The 20,686-nt window shown below is 41.7% G+C and overlaps 1 protein-coding gene and 1 pseudogene across 8 annotated transcripts in view; one reads left to right on the forward strand and one right to left on the reverse strand.

Annotated features, from left to right (window-relative positions):
* Nucleotides 1-20,686, forward strand: part of TOM1L2 (target of myb1 like 2 membrane trafficking protein) — a 125,906-nt gene that overhangs the window by 22,353 nt on the left and 82,867 nt on the right. The gene's annotated exons all lie outside the window — the stretch shown is intronic.
* On the reverse strand, nt 3,451-3,566 carry LOC111738932 (annotated as a pseudogene).

A 20,686-nucleotide genomic window follows, 5' to 3' on the forward strand; every position in this document is an offset into this window, starting at 1 on the left:
GCTAGGTAGGACAGAGGCTATGACAGCTGTTGACATTCCTCTTAAAGGGGCCATGTCCACTACCAGACTTTCGCGGTGACAGACTCGCTTGCTCTAAGCACCTGCGCCAGGTCGGCTGCTAGGGGGCACCAGGGACTTACTGGGCACACTGAATTGTCAGAGCGAGGGCCAGAGGCAAAGATTTCTCCCAGGCAGAAGTGCTGGTGTTATCCATTGTTCCTCTGTTGAGCCCTCCCCACTCCCAGTGTGCAGGCACAGCGCCACTATAGCTGAGACATTGTCAAACCAGATAACAGAGGTCACTTCACCCAGAGGATTCCCTGAAACTCTGCCTTCCTCAACTTGTGGCTCTACCAAAGCCACATACAGTTGTGCCTCAGCGAATGCTGTAGCCCTTGCCAACCAGCTCCAAGACCCACACTGGTGGCAGCTGGCCTCGGTTTCTGGTGTGACCTCATGAGGCAACTATAAGCACAGCATTTGGGATTGCTTGCTGAATCTTAGCAGGTGGCCCTGGAGGGGCGCAGGCTAGGGTTAAACTTGGCCTGCAGCTGAACCCCGCTTTGGACTGTGTTACTGGACACCTACTTCACAAAGCCACACTAATAAGACTGGGAGACTTAGGAGCTTTGCTTAGTTCATAGAAACAGACACAGAAAGGCAGTTAAAATGGGAAGGCAGAGAAGCAGAACCCATATGAAAGAACAGAACAGAGATCCAGGAATAATGGAGTCAAGCAGTCTAACAGACGCAGAGTTCAAAACACTGGTTATAAGGATGCTCAATGAATTTAGGGGAAGTGTAGATGAACTCAGTGAGAACTTTAACAAAGAGATAAAAAATGTACAAATGGAAATGGAAATTATAAAAGAGAACCAGTCAGAATGAAGAGTATGTTATCTGAGATGAAGAGTATATTAGAGGGACTCAACAGAGTGGATTAAGAAGAGGATTGAACTACCAATATAAAAGATGGGGAAGCCAAAGACACCCAATCAGAACAGCAAGAAAAAAGAATCCAAGAATATGATAATTTAAGTAGTCTATGGGACACAATTAAATGTAACAAAGTCATAGGGGTACCTGAAGGAGAAGAGGGAGAACAAGAAGTTGAAAATCTATTTGAAGAAATAATGATGAAAAAAAACTTCGCTAACTTGGTGAGGAAATAGACATACAATCCCAGGAAGCTCAGAGAGTCCCCAAAAAGATGAACCTTAAGAGGCCCACACCAAGACACATCATAATTAAAATGCCAAAGGTTAAATACAAAGAGAGAATCTTAAAAGCAGCAAGAGAAAAGCAGTTAGTTATCTACAAGGAAGCACCCATAAGACTGGCAGCTGATTGCTCAAAAGAAACTATGCAGGACAGAAGGGCTTGGCACAAAATATTCAATGTGATGAAAACCCAGGATCTATAACCAAGAATACTTTATCCGGCAAAGCTATCATTTAGAGTCAAAGGACAGATAAAGAGCTCCCCAGACAAATAAAAAAGCTAAAGGAATTTATCAACACCAAACCAATATTACAGAAAATGTTGGAGCAACTTCTTTGAGAAGAAAAACATGTATCAAAAACATGAATAAAGAATGGTAATAACTACATATAAACAAGTACCTCAAATGGAAAAGAATTAAGTGCTCCATCTAAAAGGTAGAGTGGATAAGAAAAAAAGACCCCCTACATATGTTGCCTACAAGAGACTCACTTCAGATTAAAAGAAACACACAGACTAAAAGGAAGGGGACGAGAAAAGATATTGCCTTGATGGATCTAGAGGGTATTGCGCTGAATGGAGTAAGTCAGATAGAGAAAGACAAATACTACATATTTTCATGTATATGTGGAATCTAAAGAACAAAATAACAACAATAAAGACAGAAACAAACTTCTAGATACAGAGGATATTTTGAGGGCTACTAGATGGGAGGGTGATTGTGGGGACAGTGAAAAAGGGCAAAGGGATTAAGAAGTACAAATGGATAGTTACAAAATAGTCATAGAGATATAAAGTATAGCATAAGGAAAATAGCCAACAATATTGTTATCAATATGTAAAGGGGAAGGGGTACTAGATTTAGTGGGGTGATCATTTTGTGAGTTATATAGATCTCTAATTATTATGCTGTACAACTAAAACTAATATATTATTGTATGCCAGCTATAATTGAAAAAAACTCATTGAATTGTACAACCTAAATATGAATAATTATCTATTATATTTCAATAAAACTGTAAAAAGAAAAAAAAAAACTTGATAGACTTAGGGTATGAAATGATTTGTGCTTCAGAGCTCCACCAAGGAACATGATGGAGGCGGGTAAATGAAAGGGTACCAGCCTTTAGAGTCTGGCCTCCCAGAAGCCTCATCAGGGTGATCAGAAAGCTACTTTTGAGAAGGGTGCACACACCCTCTCAGCCTTCTTGTAGGTGAGCAGAGGAAGAAGCAGCACCTTTGGGTGGCAAAGGGGCCTTCTCACAGCAGGGCCAGCATTCAAATCATTGTACTCCAGGGTTCCTCTACCTTAGATGCTACCTTTTTATGGTCTTCTGTGCCAACTGTTTGCCTTTCAGTGAATTGGTATTGACAATATACCCATTCTTTTTAAAATTAGATAAGTATATAAAGTGAAAATAACAAATGTATACATTGTTTTTAAAAATTAGACAGTATAGAAATATATTTTATATAAAGTTCTAGTCTTTACTTTCCTACCCGCCATACACACTGCCACCCCACTCTTAGCTCCTCAGAGGTAACCCCAACAGCTGCTTAGTGTGTGGTCTTTGTTCCATGAAGTTTCTTTTGTATAATGGGATCCTACTATAAGTTTCATTTTACAACTGGCTTTTGTCATGCCACTGTATATTTTGGAGATCTTTCCATGGCAGCATATTTTAATCTACCTCATTGTGCATAGCATTCCACCAAGTGGATATGCAATTATATAGCCATTCTCTTACTGGGTGACAGTGGGGTTTTGCTTATTTGCTTGTTGTCCTCATAAACAATGCTGTGGCAATATATCTTTGTACACTTATACATTTCTATGGTTTAGATTCCTAGAAGTAAAAACTTGGGTCAGACTATAGGAGCATCTAAAACTTTTATAGAGACTTCCAAATTGCCTTCTAAGAGGGGGTCCTGCATTAGACTCTCGCCAGCAGATCCCAAGAGTACCCGTTTTCCATACACCCTCATCAGTGTTAGCTGTCTTTTTTACATTTCTGCACATCTAAGGAGGAAAAGGCATTTGGTTGGTGGCAGTCTATGTTCCCTAATGGGAAACCATCTTTGAGACCTGTGGATTAAAGCTTGCTGCTTTTGGCTAACTTCCTAAAGTACTTGTGTCACTACTATAAATTGAAAACTAGTTTCACTTGGCATTAATCTAAAGTAACATAAAACTGATAACTCACTTATTTATTTATTTATTATTATTTATGCCTACAGCACCTGGTCTTCCTAGGTGGTCCCCCAACCAAGTACTAACCAGGCCCGACCCTGCTTAGCTTCCAAGATCAGACATCGGGCTTGTTCAGGGTGGCATGGCCGTAGACCATGGACTGTACTCCACTGGGGCACAAACCCAGAACCTTCTGCATGTAAAGCAGACATACTAACTGCTACACTATGGAGCCACGTCCATAACTTGCTTTTTTGACTTGAGCACCACGGTCCTGTGGAAATGCAGAGTAGACAATGCCCACCGGTGGAGCTTCAGAGATGTACTTTTCCTCCTGTATCTTTGGCCTCCCCCTGCCCTGTATCAGGCCAGATAGGACCTTTACTTTTCCTGTTGAAAGCTTTTTGCCTAAGAACCTTTTCGGCAACCATTTCCTTTCATATGAAATATATAAGTGCCTCATTTCTTTTTCCCATCTGCCTGCCAGCTGCGAGTGAACCACATCTTTCTATTGTTGCTCCAGGATAGCAACCTTTGATGCTTAAACTCACACTCCCTGCATGTTACTGGTGACTTGCTAGCCTTGAGAATCCACAGGGTCTCCCTCCTTGTTCTAACCCAGTGATATAAACTGAGAGCAGGCATTTTGTACATCCATTAAATAGGGTCAGAACAGAGGAGTACAGTTCTGTTCCCTCAAATCTGATGAGCATTCTTAGAGACTGGATTTCAGATTCAGTTCCCTACCAGAGAGCTGGAAAAGGAGTGGATGAGAAGGAAACTGCCATTTATTGAGGGTTGATGGTCATTCCTCTTGCAGCAGCCCCAGGCAGTGGTATTATTTTCTCTAACTTACAGTGAAACCGAGTCGCGTGCCAGGGAGGAAGTGGCAGAGTCAAGACTTGAACCCAGGTTTTTCCCACATCAAAGCTGCTACCCTTGCTCATAGGTTGGCTCCAAGCAGATCCCTGAGGTAGCATCCCAGAAATCCTCCCCTTAGAGGTGAAGATAGACTAGTGCCTCTTCCTGGTGAGCCTCCTGGGCCCATTGGCCACCTGGAAGAAGAAACTGCAGTTTCTTCTCCTTCCCTTCCCTGCCCACCTAGGCTCTGGCCTGGGTTTCCCAGATATCACTGTTTCCATTCGCTCCTGGGGACCACATTCATGATTTTGATATGTCCACGAGCCACCTATACTGTTATTTATAAAACATTTTCTTTATATCGACTCACTTTTTTTACTTGAGCAAATTCACTTTTAAAGGACCTTTATCACTATTATAAATTGAAAATCAGTTTCACTTGGCATTAATCTAAAGTAACATAAAGCTAATAAAAATAATAAAAGCAGTAAAATCAAAACAAGATTATTCTAGCTGGATCCTGTTGCCTTCTCAAAACCCCTGGCCGAGGCCTACACCCTTGTTAGAATAACATTCATAGTGTCGAATGACCATACTGGGGAAGAAGCAGGAGAACCTCAAGAGAACTGATTCAGTGTTACTGAACACTACTTCCCTGGCCCACCTAAGGCCACCCGCTGGTGGTCCACAGCCCACTCTTTGGTAAGTACTCTTATAGCTTCTGGTCACCCTGGACTGTGCTCCTTTTTGGGGCATACCACCTGCCTCTGGGCCTTTCCTTCTGGCCTTGCCTTCACCACGATGGCTCTTTCTTCTGCTTCTCTTGCTCATGTGGTTAGATTCTGCTTCTCCTGTGAGGCAAGGCTCAAATGCCAAACTTACTGAGACATGTCCTCTGATCAGAGCCACTACTGTCCTCACCCCAAGTGTCCCAGTTTATTCCCTGGGAACTTTTTCCATATAGCCATCCCGGCACAGATTAGATGGTGGAGTAGGTGTGTGTGTATGTATGTGTGCGTGTGTGCATGTGTGTGTGTGTGTGTGTGTATCCTGTGAGACTCTAAGCTGTGGGAAGGGGTGCTTTGTAGTGTTTATTCTTCCAGCTCAATCAGAAGCTCCTGGGGGCTGGGGCAGATTCTTATCAGAACTGAAGCCTGGGGATGTGCTATTCACCAAGCCCTCTGTTCTCCTGTGCTAGATGCTCAGAAATGTTGCTGGAGAACTCAGACTTCCTGGCAGGCGTTCAACAACTGCCACTCCCCACTCTAGAGCAGCACCTAGCACTGCGAAGAGGTGGATGTGGGGCCCCTCAGTGGCACGTGGTAAGAGCAGCTGTCTGGGATAGAAAGTCATCTGGATGAGAAATGAATGACATGAAGCCCCTATGGAGGGTTCGTGACACTGTTAAAGCCAGGTCCTCTATAGATGCTCTGGGGCCCTGATATTCCTTGGCTTCTACCTGCTTTGGCTTTCCGGCTCCAGCTCCCTATTCACCTGGTCTTTGGGACAGTCCCCTCCTCATGTGGCCCCTTCTGGCATTTCAACCCCTACTTGGCACTGCCACTTTTTCATTTTGCCCACTACCCACTGTGAAGAGGCCTGGGTCTGTATGCCAACTCCTCCCCAGAGTCATCATGCCCATACCTCATGGCCTGGCTGGTTTGGGGCTAGAGAGGCATGGCAGGGAGGTTGTGTGAGCAAGGCGAGGTGGCCAGTGAGGGGAGAGAAAACCAAATACTCCCTAGGGCTCCTCTTGCTCTCTATCCACTCTACTGATCTCACTCTTTAGCAAGAAAGGGTATATACTGCAGCCTGCTCAGCAGCCTTGATGCTGATTCACTCGAAGAAAGGGTCACCTTTTTCTAATTTGCTCAAAGCTCCTTGGAACACTGTCGCCTTTCCTTGTTGGGCTCTACATCTCCTCCAAGATAGGGACTAGGGTGCATTCATCTTGGTATCCAAAGTACTCAACACTGCCAGTCCCAATGAAACGTTGATGAATAAAATTTAATGCAGTTGGTCTTTCGAAATGAAACTGTTAGACAAGGGAGTTTAATGAAAGACAAATACAATGTTGTGATAGAGACATTTAATGTCTCTGAGCCTCAGTTTCCTCAGTTATGATTACTACATACCTCGTGGCTCAAATTGGATAATGTATGTAAAACACTTTACTTACTTAATGTTTTTTTTCTCTCTTAAAGATATTTCTGAAATGAATGAATTTTGAATTTGGAAGATATATGCTGGGAAGAGTACATATGGCTTCCTAAGCATAGAACAAAAATTTTTGTTTAATAGTCTGACCCCTGGTGCTACAAAAAAGTTAAAAATAAATTTCAACATGTGTACTTTCGTAAAGAACAAAAGTTTTGAAATCAGACTAACTTCAGTTTCATACTCAGTTCTGTTAACCTGTTTATATGCCTAGGCTTCCTCATGTTAAATGGGAATCCTACTTTTTCAGGCACATTTGGGGACATTAAATGAGATGTTTGCTATGGCTGTCATACAGAATACCCCAGACTAGGGGGCTTAAACAACAGAATTTATTTTCTCATAGTTCTGGAAGCTACAAGTCAAATATCAAGGTGTCATCAGGTTTGGTTTTTCTTGAGGCCTCACCTTGGCTTGTAGATGGCCACCTTGCTATGTCCTAACAAGGTCTAATTTAGTTGGCATTCATCCCTGGAGTCTCTTTGTTATGTCCAAATTTCTTCCTCTTATAAGGACACCAGTCATTTTAACTTAATCACCCCTTTAAAGAGCCTATCTCCAAACAGTCACATTCAACATATGAATTTAGTGGGTATGGAGTGGGGGTGGGAGACATAGATAATTTAGCTTATAACATTTGCAAAACAGAGAGCTCAATGGATGGCACCTAGCTCTTCCTATGAGTTCCTGAGTTCTTTACTATTCTGTGGCAGATTGTATTTGATGCTTTGTGTAGTTATCCTGAAGGCTGGTAGTGCTCTTTGGTGTCTTCTTAACCAGCAGGTACTTTCTGTTAAAATTAAACCAACGTGGTAGGCTCTCAGAGAGCAAAACAGGCCTCCTCAGCTCCTGGATCCACAATGCCAGCTAAGGGTCAATAACTCATTGTTCAGCAAAACCCAGGCTTGACTTTATAAAAGTTAGCGAAGGATTATGCTTTAAATGTATAAGAATCAAAATGGGAAGGAAAACTAGCAAAGCACAAACAAAAATTGAATTAGGTGAAACATTATGGTAAGTAAAAGAAGCCAGACACAAAAGGCCACATATTGTATGATTCCATTTATATGAAATATCCAGGATAGGTCAATTTATATAGAGAGAAAGCAGATTAGTGTTGTGGGGGCCTAGGATGAATGGGAAGTGACTGCTAATGGGTACAGGGTTTCTTTTGGGGATGATGAAACATTCTGGAATTAATGTCATTGATTACACAATTCTGTGAATATACTAAAACCCACTAAATTGTACACCTCAAAATAGTGAATTTTATGTTATGTGAATTATATCTCAATAAAGTGGTTATTAAAGAATTGAATTAGGGTGGTGGCAGGCTTATGTGAGCAGCTTTTCTTTTTTACTCTGTTCCTCAAGTTTTCCGTAATTACTTTAAGTAGAAAACACCCAGAGCACTGCATTTCATGATGATTACGTGGGATCCAGTTTCAGGTGGTACTGAATTATAACAATGCAAAGAAATTCTCTGTGAAATACTAAGCTGTCACTTTTGCTCCTAAAATATCAACCACTGACTAAGATTTACAGGCCTATACATAGAGAGAAAATGGGTGTGTATGTGATGAACCTTAATGAGTTCAATCTGCTGTAATGTGGGGCTCCTAAAAGAGGGTCTATATTCTCACCAATAACAGATCTGTGCTTTGTGGCAATATTAGTTCTTTATTGTCTGATGGAGTCCAACTGGTGTCAGGCATTGAAATCCATGTTTATTTTGATGTGCGTGTGTTCTCTCAGAAAACTGCTAGTTCCCAGTTTGACGTTGTTTTCAATCCAATGCCAACAGATTTCTGAGCCATATATATTTTTAATATATGTTAAATAATTCATCAAGGAACGTGTGTGTTGAAACATTGGTGGCTACCTCACTTCCAATTTGACTGTTTCTACCCAATTTCTAACTGTGTTGGTCCTATAGTCAGTCTGTTTCTTGGCTAATGACATAAAATCATCTTTGAAAGGAAAGCTAAAGAATTCTGCATTACCTTTTGCCAGTTTCTGCTTTAAATCCACTGTTTGGTATTTGCAAAGGTCAGATGAGCTATTTTGGTGTCCACAGCCCTGATTAATGGGAAATCCTACATTTCCATTGGCCCCCGAGGATGAAGGATTAGTGTGGCGGCAGCAGCGGCAGCGGGCAGCATCTGCTGTAATGTCAGAAGCGTGGTGTTGGGAATTGCAGGAGCATCAGGCCCATGAAAAATGTAAGAGGAGGGAAGCTCCTCTAGCGCTAGCCCCTGTTGAGTTTTTCTCCATTTGCAATGATGCAAACATCTCCTGAAGCATTTGTTCTCCGTTAAACCTTGTTGCTAAGAATTTACTATGGAGAGCACAAGTGCCCTTTCCTGAGAGGGCTGTGGGCCCTGTGTATGGTCTCTTGTTACCCTGCCAGAAGGTTCCTCAGTTCCCTGCAAGTCAGCACATTTGTGTTCAGTTTTTTACCCCTCCTTGTAGGAGATGTCAGTTTTATTCTAAGTTAAATAAAAATCGTGTTGGCTTCAGATTTTCATGAGAGAAGCAGGTGCCTGGTGCACTGGGGAGAATAACTGAATATGGGATCTCTTTCCCCACCCAGGAGCAGATGGTCTGCATCAGTTCATCTTGTGACCTTTCTTTGTTTCTAATACACCAAATCTCTGATCCCATGGATCATAAATATTCTTTAGATTTGCAGCCATGGAAGTAAGGGAAGCGTCAAGCTGTCATTATCATTTTCCATTTGTCTGGAACCTTTGGAAGGAAACTGTTACAGCATTTTAGGCATTCAATAAGCCTCCTGTAGCCATGGGCTTTTCACACACATGAAGGGCACTGCAGTAAGGCTGTCTCAGCCAAGGTCAGAAAGGAGCCCTCTGCTCAGCATCCTGCCATCCTCAACTGTCCATTCATGGAGCAGCCTCTCCCAGTAGCTGCTTTGTGCCAGGCACCCTGCCTTTCTGCTCAGGGCCCATATCTTTTAAGTCACCAATAGTGATAATAGCCACCTTATATTATCACCCATTGTGTAAATGGAAAGCAGTAAGGGGTGGCCTTTACTGCCCCAGAGCCCACATTCTTCTCAGGAGGTAGACCCACAAATGAGTGTAGTGTGAGGGTGTTCTGATAACAGGGGTGTGTGCTGTGCTGGGGCAGAGTGAGGACATGACATCTGAGCTAGTCCTACAGGAGTTTATCAGGGAGGTGGGGGCATGCTAGCAAGAGAGAACGTTAGAGAAAAGGTATATGAGGCACCTAGACTGCAGGCTCTGGATGTCCGTGTGAGGACCTGGCAAGGGGGAGATAGCAGTGAGGGCTGATTACTGACAATCATCCTGAAAGTCGGGGTGAGAAGTGTAGACATTATCTGGAGTTAATTGGGGAGGTTGGGGAGGTTTTTAATGTGCAAGGGGAAGATGTGATCAGATTTCTGTTTGGAGAAGATCATCCTGAGGCAGTGTAGGTTATTGGAGGGTAGGTTATAGGAAGGGAGACTGGTGGAAGTGATGCCAGTGGGGGCTGCTGTAGTACTTCCAGAGGGGAGGGAGCTGAGGAAGCGGAGCTCAGCCTGTGTGGCCCCTGTCCATGCTTCTGCACTCACTGCTTCTTCCCTCCTCTCTTTCTTATTCCTACATTCTCCTTCAGATCATTCAAATCCTCTTCACAGCTAAGTCATGTTTCCTTTCTAAGAATCTTTCCTGGACTCTCCAGATAGCAAGGCTCACCCTAGCCCTGCACCCCTGCAGCAGTGTGGGCTGCCACCATTTGGCCTTCTGTGGAGACTACCTTGCTTTCCCCAACTCAGATTAGCAGCACTTTGGGCTCTAGAATGATGCCAGTCCCCCAGTAGAGATGGACCATATGGTGAGGAAGGAAAGGAGGAGGAATGCTTTAAAGTGATTATTACAGGAAATTGGAGGGGACTCAGAATTTGGGGACAGAACACACATCAGTTTGAGACCTACCTCTATCTTATACATCCTCCAGGAGATGAGGCGATTTTTTTTGCTTTTTGTTATGCAAAGCTTTGAACATAAATGAGAATAGGGAAAACAATTTAATGAACTTCTGCGTACCCATGACTCAGCTTCAGCAGTTCTCAACATCTGGCCAATCTAGTCTTATTTCATCTCATTATCCCCCTCCCCGATTCTTCATTATTTTGAAGTGGATTCCAGACATCATGTAATTTTATCCATTAATACTGAAGTATATGTCTTTAAAAGATAGGGGCTTTTATTTATTTTTTTTTAATCTTTAAAAGTAAATTAATTAATTTTTTTTATGGTGACATTAGTTAATGAAATCCGGTAAGTTTCAGCTGTACATTTTAAGAGATAGGGGCTTTTAATTGAACTCTAGGACTCTGAACTAGCTGAGCCTCAGCCTCTTCATCTGTAAAATGGGAATGATGATGCCCTCATCTCAGGGCTGCTGTGAGTAAGGCTCATGAAGGCCTTTGCCAGAATCCTAACAGCTACCTTTTCTTAATGACCTGCTGTGTACCAGGCGCTATAATAGCACTAAGAACACAACCTCAGGGGCAAACAAACCTTCAATCAACACTCACCACCACCTATGTTTTGGGGGCACATTACTCAGTCAGAACCTCAGTCTCCTCATCTTTAAAAATAGAAACAGTAATAGCTCCTTCATAGGTTGATTTTAAGGTTTAAATGAGACAATTTATATATTAGCACAGCTCTTAATATATGACAGCTCTTATTATAAACATCCTTTAAATATATATATTATTTCTGATTCTCATAGCAATCCCACAGTGTTAGTTACTATCTCCATTTTACAAGTGAAATGACAAAGCCTTAAAACCAAGAATAAGTAATTTGCCTGAGGTCTTGGGGCAAATAAATTGCAGAGCCAGGTGTTTGAGCCTGGGTCTGACGGCCCCTAAGGCCCTACCTTCATTACAGCTAATTCTTTATTGAGCTTGCTATGCAGCCTTGTGAAAAAGAACATGCTGATCTTGGGTCAGGCAGACCAAGGTCATATGGTCCTTACCTCTGTCTGATGTTTTAAGCCAGCGCTGGTTTTGTAGAAGCTGATGAGCTGTGCTGTAGATTTTCCCTAGACCCCTTTGTTCGTGTCTCCTGCCTTCTTCCTACTTCTCATTCTAGGGGCTTGTTAGTGATCATCAGCACCTGCAAGGAGAGAAATAAAGAGAATAGGATGAGGAAGAAAATTAAAAAAAAAAAAAAATTCATATCGGCTCTTTTGTGTTGCGTTTTAGTGGAAAAAAGCTAAAACCCTAAGGTAAAATGAAGTTCATAGGTTATCTGTGGATTTTTGTTTTCCAGTCAGTCAAGATAGTGAGGGGTAAATGGGGCTTATTTTTCTAGGAATGGAAAGTTTGAAGATAATATGGCAGAGCCAGAAATCAAAACCAGATCTGATCAACTCACTCCCTGGCTAGTCTCACTGTTCCGTACTGCCTCTGGGGGCAGACAGGTTAGAGACCCTCAGAATCCCATTCTGAAAGATCTGATCTAGTTCTGGCTTAATGGAAAGTCAGCATAATCATACAAGTTCTCAACTTTTTGTCTAGCTTTTTACATATGTTTCATTTTCCTGTTGCAGTGAGGTTCTTTCTCTGTTATCCTTCTTCGTAAACAAGGAAGCCAAGTAGATAAATGAGCTGTCTGTGGCCATCGGAGGGCAGAGGGAGGACTTGAATGGCATGTTTAGGCCATGACCAGTCCTGTTTCTGTACCTCCACAAAGGCCTCTGGAACGGGCTTGTCAAGTGCTTAGCAAGGCCTGGTGGGAGAAGTGACAGCAAATCTACAAGGCCCTGCTACTGAAGTGACCTTTGTCTACCTGTTAACTGGAGAAGTGGTCTCCTCTCTGGGTCTAGGCATGTTCTGGGTGCCGTGTCTGGACAGCCATCTTCAACCCTGTAGTTTTCCCCAAATAAAACACTCAAACAGATTTTAGGGGAAGGTTGAGTGTATAGATCTTACAGGTATGATTTGCAAGCTCTGTGGAGAAGCCTCTTTTTTGGCTAGGAATGCAAAACTGATCACCTCATTGCTAGAATGACAGACTGGCTTTCTTGGCATCCAGCCAAGAAAACAATTTGTGTGACTGACCCACACGCTTAACTAGCTAAAGCTTTGAGCTGTTATCCAGAATCTTTATTATGGAAAGCAGAGTTAAAATTGTTCCCTCAGAAACCTCATGGCTATTTATTTGAATCAGTGAGGTCACCCCAATGACAGCTATGGTATACAGTCTTTAATTAGGAACTTCATCAGAATGGCATTTCTGAGGGTCTCGAATATTATTTTTCCTTACTCCTTTCAGCCTTACCTTATTCCTACTCTTTGTTCAAAGCTCATTTATTCCCTGACGCCTTGATCGTCCATGCTCTCCAGTAGTCACAGAGCTCTCCTGCCTGTGGCATGCCCAAGGAAGCCCAGCCTGAGGGTGGGGGAACTGCTTATGAAATCCAGGCTCCACCTCTTATGGCAGCATGACCTTTTTGAACAGGTTACTTTACTTTTCTGAGCCTCAGTTTCCTCAACTATAAAATGGGTCTAATATTTATTGTATATTGTAGGTCAGGCACTATTCTAAGTGCTTGATATGTATAAGCTTATCTCCTCTTGGTAACAATCAGATGAAGCAGACTTTTTACCATCCCCATTATATAGATGAGGAAGTTGAGGTGCAGAGATCACATTGCTGATAAATAAAGTGCCTACTACAGAGTCTAGCACATAGTAAACATTCAATAAATGTTTATTGAGTCCGAATACCTCCCTCACCTAAATGTCTGCTACATTTATAATCCATGCCTTATAGTTTCTACTTTAACTTTTCTCTGAGAATATTGAATATATCAATCTTATCTTCAAATCTGGGTTTACTTTTTAAACTATGTGTTATAGAAATTTTAAACATATGTAAAAATAGTATAATGAACCTCTACTTACCCTTTATCAATTCATGACCTATTATATTTTGTCAATATGTCTACCTATTCCCTCTCCTGGCCTATATTATTTTGAAGTAAATTCCCCAAATCATATTATTTCAGTCATATATTTCAGTGTGTATCTCGAAAAGAAAATGACCTCTTTTAAAAAACAACCATAATAATTTTATTGTACTTAAAAATTAATAAGTCTCTAATATTACATATTCAGTTAGTATTCAAACTTCTACTTGTCTCATAATGTTATATATGTATTTTAAGTTTGTTTGTTTGAATAGGATCTAATAAAGTCTGATATTATAATTAGTTGATATGTCTCTTATGTCTCTTTTAATCTATAGGCTCCTCCTTCATATTCATTTCATTGCAGTTTATTTGTTGAAGAAACCAGTCTAGAGTTTCCCAGTCTGCATTTTGCTAATTGTATCTCTGTGGTAGCATTTAACATGTTCACATGTTCCTCTGTTCTCTGTATTTCATGTAAACTGGAAATTAGATCTATGGTCCAATCAAATTTAGCTTTAATTTTTCAACAAGACTACTTTAGAGGTGATGTATTTCTCTCTCGGAGGGACATCATGTCTTGTCTTTCTCTTTATAATGTTCCCAGCCATTGATGATCAGTGCCTAGATCCATTGATTCTTTAGGGATTGTAAAATGGTTTTCAAACTGGATTTTAATTACCTTGAGGGCCTGTTCCTTTTCCCAGGGTAGACACAAAAAAAGATTTCAATGAGAATTTGAACTAGTTACTGAATTCTTACCTCTTTTAGACATCCTTGCTCACTGATTGGTCATTAAGATTGGCCCTAAAAGAAAGAAAGGAAAGGAGGGAGGGAAGGGAGGGAGGGAGGGAGAGAGGGAGGGCTCTCCCTGGGAAGAGGTATTAAATTGTTCCCTTGGCTCAGAAGCCACACCATGGGCTCAGTGCTCTTTGTGTTTTTTCCTTTAACTATCAGTCATTCTGAGGGCATTTGGTGTGTGGCATGATGGGAAGAGCACTGAGAGTGGTTAAGCAACTGGGTGCTAACCTGGGATCTGCCAAGATCCCAGTGAACTCAGGCAGTGACCGGTCACAATCTATCTCAGAGACCTCTACATAGATGAGAGTTAAGGTTCCATTCAGCTCTAAAAGCCAGCTGCTAGTGTTTTGCCTGCTGTTAGTCTCAGCACCAAAAGGCAGGCAGTGTAAGAGAAGGAAAAGTCACACCAGCGAGGGCTGGCCTTACTTTGCAAGGCTTGGGAAAGGTTTAGTTTTGTATTGGGTGCAAACAAATCATATAGAGACTGTTCGCATATTAGGGTTCTTGATTTTATCATTTTCATCCCATTCCTGAGTCACTACATTAAGACTTACTGGTAGAATACTCGGGTTCAGAAATCAGACAGAATTGAATCTAGTCCAGGTCCTGCTGCTATCTGTGTATGTGTCTGGGCAAGTCATTAGCTTCTTTGAGTCGCCCTTTCCTGGTGTACAAAGCATGAGAATAAAAAGTGTCTACCTTAGTGTTATGGTGAGGATGAAATAATGAGATAAGGCACCTAGGATATTATAAGAAATCAGTAAGGTTAAATGGTAGTGTTTTACAATTGTCTGTCTCCTGGAATGAGTCCCTGTGCCTTTATACATATGTAGGCAGAAGCAGAGTCTGGAGAGACTTGCAACCTCCTGGCTGTCTTGAGTTTCACAGGCTTCTTCCAGGGTGGCCCACCACTCCGTTCCCTAGTGGAAGTTTGAGTGACTCCCTTACTCTTATCCAGTGCCTCTCCTGGCAGTCATTTATTGTGTGGAACATCTTAGTCAGATATAAGACTCTTGTCACCCTTATGTTTTGAGTGAAGAAGCCAGCTTCTGGCCACTCCAGTGAAATTAAAGGCACACAGGGTCTCAGAGGTGGAAGGAGCTCCTTGGGTCACCAAGAGCAACATCTCTGGCAAAGCAGTCATCCCTTCGAGAGAGTCTTGCCAGGTGGCTACCAGCCCAGACCTATATATATACCTCCAGTGATGAGAAATTCATTGTCTCACAGACAGTACATTTATTTCACTGTTGGCCTCTTCTGCAGTTAAATAAAAAGGCCTTTCTTCATTTTATCTGAAATCTGCCTCTCTCTTATTTCCACTTGTCAGTTCTGGTGCTCTTTTCATTGTACCACACTGCTATGGAAGGGGGTGATTTGGGAGTGGGGTAGTAATATACATGGAGCCTCTGCTCCTAGTGTCACTGTGTTCTAGAGAGAGCCCCCCAAAGCAGATGTGCCATATAGCAAAATCCCAGCCAAGCATGTGGCACTGCCTTTGTGTGGACATTGGTAGAGACCTTTCTGTGAGTGTCAGAAATGGAGTATAATTCTCTATTAGGCAGTGTCAGATTCAGGTAGTTTGGTGAGACATGAAGGGGACTGATTGGAGAACTGCCTTTAAGCTTAAGAGCTATGAATTGGAGCCTAGTGTGAGGTGCTAACCTTTCCACATGCCCCCCTCCACTGTGCAGCCCTCTCAGATGTCTTTTATTATGCTCCCACGTGAGTGGTGTTCACCCTTGCATTATTTAATGCCATTCATCCTTGCACTTTCCCATTCCTACAGCCAGCAGGAAAAGAGACTGCAACATGTAGGCTATGTGTCGATGCCTGGCAGTTTGTCAGCCTTAGAAAGCTGCTTGTGGGCTGAAAGCCCGTGATACCAGCAGTGATGCAGAGCCTGCATTCCTTGGGCTCCTGGGAAATGCCCTCCTACAATGGTGACACAGAAAAGCAGGAAAGAATCTTTGTTTCATCTGTACCAGACCCCACTTGCTAAAGATCTTTGGCCCTTACTATGCATACCTGTGAAATTCCCCTAATTCTGAATCCTTAATGGGACCAGATGGCTGGTTGTTCATCAAGAGTGGATATGGACATACAGGTGGCCATTTCCTTGTTGATTGACTCCTATCAAAGACAACAGTAAAAATTCTAGTATTCCTCAATTATAGTGGAATGCCCATTCCAAAACCAGGGTAATAAATTAGGCTTTTTGACATTTCTGTGGGAGGAAGAAGTCATATTGTATAGCCTGTTTTGGGGTGACTAGATAACTCTGGGAATATGTACCAGGTGTTACTCTCCTTTATCTTTGGGGTGCAGGGACAGATGGCCTCAGCTGGTCCTGATGTTTGTCACCACATACTGTGCATCAGGAAGTCCTGAGTGGAAAGGTCACAGGAGGTCAGTGCTGCAGAGGACGAGAGGCCCATTTACTCTGTCTTAGCCCATGTGGTACAAGGTAGAGCAAGACAGGAGAATTAGAAGAGGTTGAACCCCTGATAATTTGAAAAGCATGAAGAAATGTAGAGAAATAGAGAAAAATATTCGTTATCCTCCTACCCAGAGGTCACTATTATAAGCATTTTGGCATATTTCTTTCCTGTATTGTTAATGTATTTTTCTTTACAGAGATTATGCTATAAATACAATTTTGTGCTCTGTTTTTTTGTTCACTTAACATAATAAGCATTTTAAGTTAAAAAAATTTATAAATATTATTTTTAAATGACTCCACAATGTTCCATCATGTGAATATATTGTAATTTACCACTTCCTTAATGTTGGGCATTTAGATTGTTTCTTTTGGTTCTTTTTTCCTTTCAGTTATAATTAATGCAGTGATAAACATAGTAGGGCTTAAATCTTTGTCTGCATTTTAGATTATTTACTATAATAAATTCCTTTAAATAGAATTATCTTGTCAAAGGGTATGCTCATTTTTAAGATTATTACTCTCCAAAAAAATGTGTATTGCTTTCTATTTGCTCAGCTTTATTAGGACCCAACCAGAGTTCTGGTAGAGGGACTCATATGTGGAACAGAGTTGGGGAAGACTTTCTTAAGAAGGATTTTTAAGCCACATTCTGAAGGTGTCGAGTGTTAACTAGCGTGGAAGCACATGGGGATGGAGGAGAGAGACTGTCCTAGTTATCCAGGCAGAGAAGCAGAATGTGCAGATGCCCCAGAGTTGCTAATGAGCCTGGACCTAGAGGAGCTGAGGCCAGAGGATGGAAAGGATGTAGTAAAATGGACAGAAATGGAAGGCAGGGCTTTACCCTAACAGCAGTTGGAAGCCATAAAGGGGCTTTAAGCAGGCCAGTTACATGATGAGACTTGCATTCAAGAAAGGTTATTCCAACTTCTGGGTGGAGGGTGGGTTGGACAGGGCAGGAAGGGATGCCGGGAGACAAGTCGCACAAGAAGGATTCCTCAGACTGCTAAATTGATAGGAGATATTGCATTTTATTGAAATTTCCATTTCTTTAATTCCTGCTGAGGTTGGATATTTTCATGTTGGTTTGCCAACTGTATTTCATCATTTGTGACTTGATTCTATGTCCTAAAGGCTCTTGGAGCATTGAGGCACCATCATTGCAGACTTTAGAAATGGTGTGGTCAGACACATAAGTCAGCTTTGCATTGGAGCCTTTGGAGACCAGGCAAGGTGAGGTGATACCCTGGATCCCTTTAACCTCTGCTCTCTCCAGTCCTTCTAAAGCACCATGACCAGAGCCTTAGAAAGCACAACTCAACAAGCTCTGGGCCTACTGACCAGAAAGAATAGTAGGAGTGGCTGTGGAGGTCACTTTTCTGCTATCAGATTTAGAGGAAGAGGCTCAGAGTGCAACAACTTAATTTAAATCAGGGGGTCTTTGGTGATTGGAGCAGCTTTATTTTATTTTTTAAATTTATTTTTCATTTTTCAATTACAGTTTACATTCAATATTATGTTAATTTCAGGTATACAGCATTGTGGTTAGACGTTTATATAATTTTTGAAGTGATCCTCCCATAAGTCTTGTACCCACTTGACACCATACATAGCTTCTACAATATTAATGACTCCATATTCCTATGGCTATTCTATAACTGCCAATTTGTACCTCTTAATCCCTTCACCCCTCTCATTCAGTCTTCCAACCCTCCTTCCATCTGGCAACCATCAGTTTGTTTTCCATATCCACGAGTTTTTTCTATCTTGTTTGTTCATTTATTTTGTGTTTTTAGATTCCACACACAATTGAAATCATATAGCATTTGTCCTTCTCTGTCTGACTTATTTCACTTACTTGAGGTCCATCATCTTGTTGCAATGATAAGATTCATTCTTTTTTATGGCCGAGTAATATTTATATATACACACACACACACACACACACACACACACACACACACACACACACACACACACATACCAGTTCTCTATCCATTCATCTTTGATTAGAGCATTTAATTCATTTAAAGTAATTATTGGTAGGCATGTAGTAATTGCCATTTTATTTATTGTTTTCGTAATTCTCTGTTCCTTATTCTCTTGTTCTCTTTTCTTGTATGTTGATGACTTTCTTTAGTGTTGTGTTTGGAATCCTTTCTCTATTTCTTGTATATCTCTTATAGATTTTTGGTTTGTGGACGATGTGCATCATATCTACCAAGCTGTGTTATAACAGTCTATTTTAAGTTGATTATTGCTTAAGTTCAAACACATTAAAAAATCACTACCATTTTTACTCACTCCTCCAAGTTTATTTTTTGCCATTATTTTTTACGTTGTTCACGTGTGGGTTTGTGTGTATTCCTTAATTTACTGTTGTAATTACACATAATCTTCTTACTTTTGCCTTTTAACCTTTGTACTAGCTTTACTTGATGATTGATCTAGTATTTTTGTTATGTGCTTGTCTATTTCCGTGAAACTTTTTTTCTTTATGATATTTTCTTAATATATATTTCTCCTTCTCCTCCCCTTTCTCCTTCCCTTTCTCCTCCCCTTTCTCCTCCTCCCCTTTCTCTTTCTTCTTCAAGTCCCTTTAACATTTCTTGTAATACTGGTTTGGTGATGATGAACTCCTTCACCTTTTTCTTACTGAGAAGCTCTTTATCTCTCTTTCGATTCTAAATGACAGCCTTGCTAGGTAGAATAGTCTTGGTTGTAGGTCCTTGCTTTTCAACACTTTGAGTATTTGCGCCAGTCTCTTCTGGCCTGTAAAGTTTCTGTTGAAAAATCAGCTGACAGTCTTGTGGGAGCTCCTTTTTAGGTAACTAGCTGCCTTTCCTTTGCTGCTTTTAGGATTCTCTCTTTGTCTTCAGCCTTTGCATTTGAATTATAATGTGTCTTGGTGTGGCTCTGTTTGGGTTCATCTTTTTTGGGACTCTGTGCTTCTTGGACTTGTATGTCTATTTCCTTCACCAGGTTAGAGAAGTTTTCAGTCATTATTTCTCTGAATAGGTTCTCAATCCCTTGCTCTCTCACTTTGCCTTCTGGTACTCCTATGATGTGAATGTTGTTACACTGGTTGTTGTCCTAGAGGTCCCTCAAACTATCCTCATTTGGGCGGGGGGCGGGGGATTCTTTTTTATTTTTGCTGTTCCGATTGGGTATTTATCGCTACCTTTTCTTCCAAATCGCTGATTCGATCCTCTGCTTCATTAATCTGCTGTCGATTCCATCTAATGTATTCTTCATTTCAGTTTTTATATTTTTCACTTCTGTTTCTTTTTTGTTTCCTATCTCTTTGTTGAAGTTCTTACTGAGATCATCTGTTCTTCCCCAAAGTTCATCGAGCATTCTTATAACCAATGTTTTGAATTCACATCTGTTGGATTGCTTGCCTCCATTTCATTTAGTTCTTTTTCTGGAGTTTTGTCCTGTTCTTTCATATTTCTCTGTCCCCTCCTTTTGGCTGCCTTTCTCTGTTTGTTCCTATGTATTAGGTATATCTGCTGTGTCTCCCAGTTTTATCAGAGTGGCCTTATGTCCTAGGTGTCCTGCAGGGCCCAATGGCAGTCTCTCTGTTCACCCGAGCTGGGTGCTCCAGGGATGTCCCTTGTGTGAGTTGTGTGTGCTCTCTTGTTGTGGTTGAGCCTTGATTGTTGTTGGCACATCAGTGGGTGGGATTGACTCTCAAGCTGACTGGCTGTGAGGACTGGCTGTGACTTCAGTGGATAAGCAATTGTGCAGGGGCTGAATCCATGAAGCAGGATTTGCTTTAGTGGGACTCTGGTGTCTGCCAAGTCCGCCTTTTGCGTGTGTCATTTGTGGCACTAATCAGGTGGTGCTCTTGTGTGGTCTGAAGCCGGCCACCAAGTGTGTTTGTTCTGGGGCCTCTTGAGAGGGGCTCTAGTGCAGGCCAAGGTCAGCTGCAGCCCATGTCCAGCTTGGGGCCTCCTGGTAGGAGCTACAAAGTGATCTGTAGTTGGTAGCTGCCTATGTTGAGC

This window comes from Pteropus vampyrus, unplaced genomic scaffold, assembly GCF_000151845.1.
Source record: "Pteropus vampyrus isolate Shadow unplaced genomic scaffold, Pvam_2.0 Scaffold44, whole genome shotgun sequence".
Lineage (NCBI taxonomy): Eukaryota > Metazoa > Chordata > Mammalia > Chiroptera > Pteropodidae > Pteropus > Pteropus vampyrus.